Below are 9329 nucleotides of genomic sequence, written 5' to 3'. Positions count from 1 at the left end.
CATAACACAGTCTCGGGGTAAGAAGTGGATTATTCTTCACCTGAAATGGTTGTCTTTTCATCCTGAAATGCGAGGCAAATGTTGGATCACAATAATTAGCAAACACAGTTTCTACAAACCCTTCATGCTATTGGGATGTCATCTTTTATCCAGGATAGCAAGGGCAGTGACTGTCACATTGAGTGTATTTTACGTATTTAACATGTATTTATACAGATTTCATCAGGCTCAGAAAATTCTTCATGAAGAACAGAAAGAATGGCATTCTCTTGCATCATCAGAACAGGGTGTTCAGCGCACCACCGTTTCCGTTTAAAAAACGTTTTGCAGTGGTTTGTCGGGGCTGAACGCAGCTCTGCTGTGGACTCAATTCACCACTAGAGGCTTCCCGATCTATGACGACTTCCGCTTCTGACAAATTCACTGATTATTTTAAAGAAAATAAACACATTTTACATTGGTTATTGTTTTCCCAAAACCCGATGTTATGATTCCATAAATAAATAAAAATGAGGCAATGCATTAATAAATTAGTTAACAGAGTAAACAAATGACAATTAATAGTAAGTATATATTAAATAATAAGGGCAGGCGGATGTGGAGAGAGGGGGGAAAACATGTTCATACTAAAGAAAGCATTATTTGATAATCTAGAGTATTCTTCATTCAGGATCACAATAAACTCATTAGAGGAAGATCATTTAGAGGAAATATAAAAAAAATAAAATCACATTATATATACATCAGTAATAAAGTGTAAAAGGCAGATGAAATTGTTGTGATCAGAGCATAATTTGTGAGAAATAGAATCAGAGAAAGTTTAATCATTGTTCAGAGCTGAAACACGTGTTCATCACTGCCGTCTCAGATTCCTGTCAGACAAACACAAACACAAAGAGTTAAAAGAGAAAAAAAATACCTAATACATGACAATTAGTGAAAGAAATCTGCTGCAGATTCATCATGAGAACTGATAATGCACTGGACCTGAACATTATTCAGAAACAATCAGCAAATTTAGTAATATGGGATATAAATCTGTTGTTGTAGCAGCAAACAATTAAATAAATAAGTAAATAAATTAATAGATAAATAAAAATCATTAATATGAATGTCTCTGTTTAAAGCAAAATCTGCGCTGTAAAAGGATATAAATAGCATATTTTTACAATAGTTAACGACCAAATTCCACCCGTGACTGCAAAAGGATGTTATTACAAACACTTGATCGGGGTTTAAAGTGAGTTTTGAGTAAAAGTGTACTAATAATTTCACTGAATCACCAAACAGTCTGGAATTCATAATGAATAATATCCGTTTACTAAAATTGCGTGGCTCCAAATCACTGGTTCCAAACAATTGATTCGCAAAAGGTTTGACAGCGATTGACAATATTTGAAAGCAGCAATTGAAATATATGAGTCATTTTTCGATTGAAACATAATAAACGCTAACTCCAGCTCTGCTGTACCTGAACATGGTTGACAGAGTTTGCTGATGTCCAGATGTGTGGTCTGGTTTCTGATGGGATTGTTGATCACACAGCTGTAGCTGTTTTTCTCCTGATATTCCACCTCCAGAGGTAGAGAGAGACTGATGCTGAGATCAGACACACTGATGCTGGACAATAAACTGTTTCCTTTGTACCAGGAGAGAGTCACATGACTCACATTCTCCACTGAACACAACAATGAACAATTTGATGATGATGATGATGATGATGACGAACAGTTTGAAGAGTTACTGCTGATGACAGGAACAGGTAGACGAGCTGAAAACATTAGAGCATAAATGAACAGTAAGTAACAATAATTAAGACTGTTTTATTTGTCAGTGTTTTTATTGAGAACTAGTATTTAATACTTATACTGTTCATTTTAACTCATTTCTCAAGATTTACAATCGATTCATATTTAACAAGATTACACTGTCAAAGAGGAAAATGCCTTATAAAATAACAAAATAAGAGACCATTTAAAAACGTAAGGACAAAGTAAATAAATGACAGTTCATGTGATCTTAAATGGTTTGTTTCATATATAAATAATTATTTGGGTAAATACACCTAAAGAAATGTATTTTTATGAAGCTGGATGCACAAATGACACTGTAACTGTTACTCACCATAGACAGTAACATTGAATCTAGATCTGATCATTCTTTGGCTAAAGATGTTAACTGTATAAAGTCCAGAGTGTGTGGTTGTGATGTTTGTGATGGTCAGAGATCCAGTCTGATTGTCCGGTTTCAGTCTGTCCCCGAATCCCTCAATACCATCATATAAAAAGATGTACCCTACAATGAGTTTAGCTATGAGCACGTCGTTCGGTCCAAACCTCCACATTATCAGATCAAAAGTCTGTATTTCAGTAAGATCTGTGTTTAGAGTGACTGAATCTCCCTCCATCACTGACACTGACTTCACTTCATCATCACCAAACACACCTGTAGGACAAACACAAGATTCAATGTAATCAATTTCCAAACCACAAACTGATTAAAAACTGCATCTTTGTGGTGATTTTGAATTAAAGCAAACAGTGAATATTTCACATAAAGAACTTCAGCCATAAAAACACATTTCAAACTCACCAACCAGACGCCACAAACACAAACAGAACAAAATTAGTTTGATTGCCATTTTCCTCATTGGTTCTCTGAAAAGCTCTCGATAGTAGACCTTAAAATGTCTTCAACACAAGTGAACTGTGATATTTATCTGGTTGTGCGTGACTCATCCCCTAACCTTCATCACAGTTTGCTTCCTGATGTCCATCCTCTTTTACATAACGAAAATAAACAAGATTATGCTTATCTTACATTTTCAAACTCAAAAGCAGGAACAAGCAAAGTTCAGGCGATCAGCAAACAGCTTGTCTGAAGTAATTTAAGTCAAAGTTTAAGTCAATACCTGTGCAAATTAAACAGAAATAAACAGTCATGTGTCTCTGTCCACACTAGCATTTCCAAGTGTTTTCCAAAAGTCTGAAAATGCTTAAATATGTAGTGTAATAAAAGCTCATGGATACTATCTGATCATTCTGTTTAGATGACGCTCCTTTTAGTGGGTTTTGCAAGCTACTGCTGGTGGCTTCTTTCTCATTTGTTCCACTAGCTCAACTGTCTTCTGGTTTGTTAGGATCTCGTGGTCCAGGGTCACACCTTGCCAGAGACAGAAAAACATTCTCACAGACCCTGAAGAAGTCACACCCCTCAGCAGCAGAACAGAATTCTTCAAAAGTTTTTAGTCTTTCTATAATAATATAAGTGACTGCTGTGAAATTGAGACCATTTTACCAGTCGCACAGAGACCTCTGGCATACAGGTGCATCTCAATAAACTAGAATGTTGTGGAAAACTTAATAAAGTAAATAAATTCAGTGCACACAGACTGATGTAGTAGTCTCACATTCAGCAAAAAACCACCAATTCAATATCTCAACAAATTATAATACTTCATAAGACCAATAATGATAATAATAAAAAAAAATTCAATTACTGTACATGTACTCAATACTTGGTAGATGCTTCTTTTGCTTTAATTACTGCCTCAATTTGGTGTGGCATGGAGGTGATCAGTTTGTGGCACTGCTGAGGTTATATGGAAGCCCTCTTGACAACACTCCATTGATTCTCTCTGGGGTTCAGGTCTGGTGAGTTTCAAGCACACCAACATGATCATTTAACCAACTTTTGGTGATTTTGAGAGTGTGGGCAGGTGCCAAATCCTGCTGAAAAATGAAATCAGCATCTTCAAAATGCAGGTCAGCAGAAGGAACAATGGTTCTCCAAGATTTCTTGGTAAAATCCCCATGATTGTGTCGTCTAGTGAACCAAACTGAGAGACCATTTTGAAGGCTCAGGCTTGCAGGTGTTTTGAGTTGATTAGCTGATTGGCATGTCACCATATTATAATTTGTTGAGATACTGACTTTGGTTCTCAAAAAACACAATGGACCAACACCAGCAGATGACATTGAACCCCACATCATCACAGACTGTGGAAACTTAACACTGGACTTCAAGCATCTTGGGCTTTGAGCTTCTCCACCCTTCCTCCAGACTCTAGGACCTTGGTTTCCAAATGAAATACAAAACTTGCTCTAATCTGAAAAGAGGACTTTGGACCACTGGGCAACAGTCCAGTTCTTCTTCTCCTTAGCCCAGGTAAGATGCCTCTGACGTTGTCTGTGGTTCAGTAAATCTCTTGACACGTCTGTGTGGTGGCTCTTGATGCCTCAGTCCATTCCTTGTGAAGTTCACTCAAATTCTTGAATCTATTTTTCTTGACAATCCTAGGTTGGTTGTGCATCTTTTTCTTCCATGCTTTTTCCTTCCACTCAACTTTCTGTTAACATGCTTGGATACAGCACTCTGTGAACAGCCAACTTCTTTGGCAATGAATGTTTGTGGCTTACCCTCCTTGTGAAGGGTGTCAATGATTGTCTTCTGGACAACTGTATGTCTTCCCCATGATTGTGTAGCCTAGTGAACCAAACTGAGAGACCATTTTGAAGGCTCAGGCTTGCAGGTGTTTTGAGTTGATTAGCATGCTGATTGGCATGTCACCATATTCTAATTTGTTGAGATTAGACTTGTGCCGGTATCCGGTACTTGAAAGAGCACATGGGCTCTGATGTAAAATGAGTAGCACATGGAGGAACACGTGAGATGAAATCACATTCACTCTCTGACAGCAGATGGCGCTAAATGCAGCCCTTACCCTGTTAACACAGTAAAAAAAAAAGCAGCTGTTACTTTCTAAACCATAAATAATCTTAAATAACTTTTCAGATTTGTTTTTTTCCTATGGTATTTATTACAGAGCCAACTACTGAAATATTTAGACTTATAGGCTGTTTATCTTCAAACATTCATTTTTAAAAATAAAAAATCTGCACTACAAATGCCCTAGATATTGTTTAAAAGTGTTTTGATCTTTTATTGTTCATTCACACTTTGTAAAATCATTTTCTATTTTTAAACTTTCTTAAATTCATTTTAAGTCAATTTTTAAATCATTTTCATTTTCAAGTTCTTAAATTGCTTGTTTTATTTTTGTGATTATTTTTCTTCATTATTTTTTTTATTTCTTTTTGAATTACCATTGTGTACGAAATGTGCTATAAATAAACTTGCCTTGCCTTGCCTTGCCTTGGATGTTAATGCATTAACTAAAGTTAACTAATGAGGTCTTATTGTAAAGTGATTTACAATAGTGATTAACAAACACACTGTCACATTAGCCAAAAAAGACAAAAGATAGAATAAGAGTTAAGAGGCCAACTACTGGAAACACTAATCACTGTTATGGTGACACACGTTAGAGTTAAACCTCTGTTAATTATCATTAAAACTTTTGTAGATGTCTAACAGAAATAAAGTCAGTCTGGTTAGTAATAAGTGAAGCTGGTAATGCTGTTTGTGGAGTTGTTTAATTCTCCTCTGGTGAGATCTCCAGAGATTCAATGTCTTATTTTATCTTCAGCTGATTTCATCTAAGGTTGTGGCTGAAGTCAGTTGTAGTTCTTGTGTTTCTGCTCATCTTTTTTTTCTGTTCTCTTCTTTCTATCAGTGATTCTGCTTGTTAACAGGCTTATTAAGGCTGAAATTACTTCATATTTAATATACACAGATTTTGTGGCTCAGATAAGGTCCATTTCTGGTTAATTTCTTTACTCTTGGCTGACATGTGGCATTGCTATGTTCTGCTTGTGGCCCAAATCTGGCAAACAGGAGCGGTCCGCCCAAGTGCCATCATTCCATGCTGCATGTGGGCCAGATCATCTTTCCACGGGTGCCAGATGTGGGCCGGATCTGGGCCGACAAAAAGTTGCTATGTGGGTCTCAGAGTATATTATTATATTTTGCAAATCAATATTATCTCCGGTTAAAGTAGGAAATAATTTTGTTAATTATCTTAGAAAAAAAAAAACTAATTATCTGCAAATTATTATATTATATTAATTAATTATATAAATTATTATATTAAATAATGTAAAGCTTATATGTGACAGTAATGAAATACACAATCCAGGAGCCACATAACATATGTAATAAAGCATGGAGAGACTTGATCCTCAAGAGTGGGAAAAGTTTATTGATAAATGCAAGCAAATACTGATGACAGATGGACTTCAGTAGTAAAAAGAGATTTGTGTGTCTAATCTGAGAAATATAGACGTTTCATCGGGCGCACGCACCTGGCCTGAAGTTAATTTCTTCTGGTCTGTGTTTGTTTATTGATCTGGCTAGTGGCGCCGAATACTAAGATAGTTAAAGTTAAAGTGATAAGTAGACTGAAGTTGGGCTCAGGTTGTTGTGCTGTGGGATGTTTCCCGAATGTATTTATATGCATGCGTGGTGCATCATGGGACTGAAAGCAGTGCATAGAGTGTTAAAGCGTTCAAGAGTATCAAAAAGTTTGGGCATTCCTCAACTTTATATCAATATTGAGCGGAAAAACAGCATGCGACAACCAATTACTATTACTAGGGGGGCTTCACTTTTATAAAAACTATCTCTTTGGGTTTCGGACTTTAGAATTTGCAACTTTAGGGAACGTATATATGCACAAACAGCTTGAAAAGGAAACTTGAAATCGCATCATATGACTAGTTTAAGAGGTGTGCTCTGCCCTAAATTTGGCATGCCCCAAAGCAGTGGCATTGTAGCATTGCCAGCGGTACAGAGCTCAGATTTGACGCTGTAGTGGAAACGCACTGTACTGTAAAGCAACTTTGCTGTTACTTTCGATTTGTGGAAGTTTTTTTTTTTTACAAATCTGACAGTGAAAAATATAGCACAGTGATCCTCAAATCTGGCTCGCGAGATCCACTTTCCTGCGAAGTTTAGCTCTAATCCTAATCAAACACGCATGAGTTTGCTAATCAGTGTCTTCAGGATCATTAGAAAATCACAGGCAGGTGTGTTTAATTAGAGTCGGAGCCAAACTCTGCAGGAAACTGGATCTCGCGAACCAGATTTTGAGGATCACTGATATAGCACAAGCTCAAATAATCATCAGTATTATGACAAAAACACCAGAAGAATAAAACACACTTGAAGGACCTTTGAATATCACACTCTGCTTTAGACTTCTGTACTTTGTTGAAAAAATGAACATATATAGCATTCATTTAACAAATCTCACAAATATGAATACACTGTAATTTGTGAAAAATAACATCATCAGTCATGTTCCCTGAGGTGTGAATATGTGGTTGATCTTGTTCAGCTCTTCAGGATCTGATGTCATAAACCAGAAGAATTACAGTAGCCACGCCCACCAGCGCAAAGAGGACCAATAGGATCACAGCTCCAGTAGAACCACAACAGTGTTCAGATTCTGAGGAATAAAAACATCAACCTGAGATCAGCTCAGTCAATAAACACTAATATCAAGCATATGTGAAGGACAGGGAAAACAATCACTACTTACTAAAGACAGAAACTCTAAATGTTATTGATGACGGTTTTGATCCAGTTATCTTTAGTTTATAATCTCCAGCATCTTCATGTGTGATGTTTCTGATGGTCAGAGATCCAGTTTGATTGTCCAGCTTCAGTCGGTCTCTGAATCTCCCATCAAGAACATACTCGTATACGGTGTGTTAACACTTCTATTGATTTTAGCTATTAAAGTCTTTAAAAACCTCCACTCAATCTGATCATCAGTCAAAACCTTCGATCGAATCCTCCAAAACTCATCATCATCCATCATTTCAATAAAATCAGAGTTTAAAGTGAGTGAATCTCCCTCCATCACTGATATTTCATCTGTATCACCAAACACACACATGAAGAACAACATTCCGAATGAGTACTTTTCTTTATTTATTTCTTTATTTATATACCCCCGTCCACCGCACCGACTACTTCGTATTACCCAACCTGCTTTCTCCACCAAGTTTGTTCACTATTTTGTGCAGTCAGTTGTTGTGTTATTTTCTGTAACCTCCAATAAACTAACAAATTATGAATTGAAGTTCTACATCCTTCCTAATAAACATACAGAGGCGGAAAGGATTACAAAATGGCTAGAAGCAATAAGTTGTGTTGATGATCAAGGGAAGTTGTGGAATCCCAAGACTAAGCTTGTGCATGTGTGCAGTCGACATATCATTACAGGCAGGCTATATTAACATTGTGTTCATTATTAACTTTATCAAAACTGTGTAAGGTTGTTTCAGAAAGTGACATGCAAGTATAATTAGCCTTATCATTCTACCTGAAGCAAAACTATGTAGCCTAGTGTCGAACCTAACCTCGCATGAAAACGCGTCTGCTAAGAGCTTTAGTCTATGTGATACCGCTAGAAAAGGCCAAGGATTTCCTTATAGGTTACCCATTTAAAAAAGCGGGAGGCTATGTAACAACTTAGTTTTGTGTCAGAACTTTTACACTTTCATTCAGAAATTCACCCCCTCTGTGTGTTTGCGAAATGAAACGGATAGAATCGTGGAATCCAGTCAAAAATGGAACTGGCTATATAAAGCAGAACGTCATGGAATTTGGCTGTAAAATGAATAAAATATCGATATGGACTAGTGTACATGAATATTAAAGTTAAAAGAGACTACAATTGTTCTACGTGTCTCTGGGAATGAGTGCTCAATATGTGCATTTTTTGTCATTCAAATACACACAATGTTTGCTGTATTTTCCCCCACGCTGACTCCGCCCTCACCACGCCCCCAACTATGACTAGATGCTGACTGTATGTATAGAGACATGACAAGTGGGGCGCGACAAACAGGTTTTGTGCCCATCTTTTTAATTTCTTTATATATTGACCATATACTCAAAACAAAACAAATACACGTCTAAATGTAAACCTTACTTAACCTTTTCACACGTAAGTTTAAAAGTATTTCAAGGCGACCATTATTGATCGTAGTATAGCTTTATGGTTCCCATGGAGACGCGTCATTCAGTGCTTGTCACATACAATATTGCTGAATGACTGATGATCTGCTTTTATTTCCTTTTTTATTCAAAATTTCACACAATTTTTTTTAGCTATAGCAGGATATAATATGTCAAATATGTGCTAGTGGATGTGTTTTGCTGTTCAGACACCTTTATAACGATCACATTAGTTGAGCTGTATGCGCAACATATTTTAGGTATCTATCTTATTAAAATACCTAAAAAAAATACGTACATTATTAGGAATTTACCACCTCTGGCTCAGTTTGAGATTATTGTTATTTTTATTTTTATCTATTTATTTTTTTTGCATGGAGTTTGCAAAGTGACAAAATGAATCAAAGCACAACTAACGTTACGTCAGTCCACACTTGTATTTACTCAGTTTCTGAATTTTA

The 9329-nt window shown here is 36.4% G+C and overlaps 1 long non-coding RNA gene across 1 annotated transcript; it reads right to left on the bottom strand.

Moving 5' to 3' along the window:
• Positions 1-438: 438 nt before the first annotated feature.
• Positions 439-1533, bottom strand: LOC113040395 (uncharacterized). Its single transcript, XR_003275211.1, has 2 exons — positions 1472-1533; positions 439-872 (listed from the first exon to the last, which is right to left on the bottom strand). It is a non-coding gene; the product is annotated as an uncharacterized LOC113040395 (long non-coding RNA).
• Between the last annotated feature and the right edge of the window lie 7796 nt (positions 1534-9329).

The sequence above is a fragment of the Carassius auratus genome, chromosome 22 (genome assembly GCF_003368295.1).
Source record: "Carassius auratus strain Wakin chromosome 22, ASM336829v1, whole genome shotgun sequence".
In the NCBI taxonomy this organism is placed as follows: Eukaryota; Metazoa; Chordata; class Actinopteri; order Cypriniformes; family Cyprinidae; genus Carassius; species Carassius auratus.
Note: the sequence above shows the minus strand (reverse complement) of the source record. Positions and strands in the feature narration are given on the sequence as shown.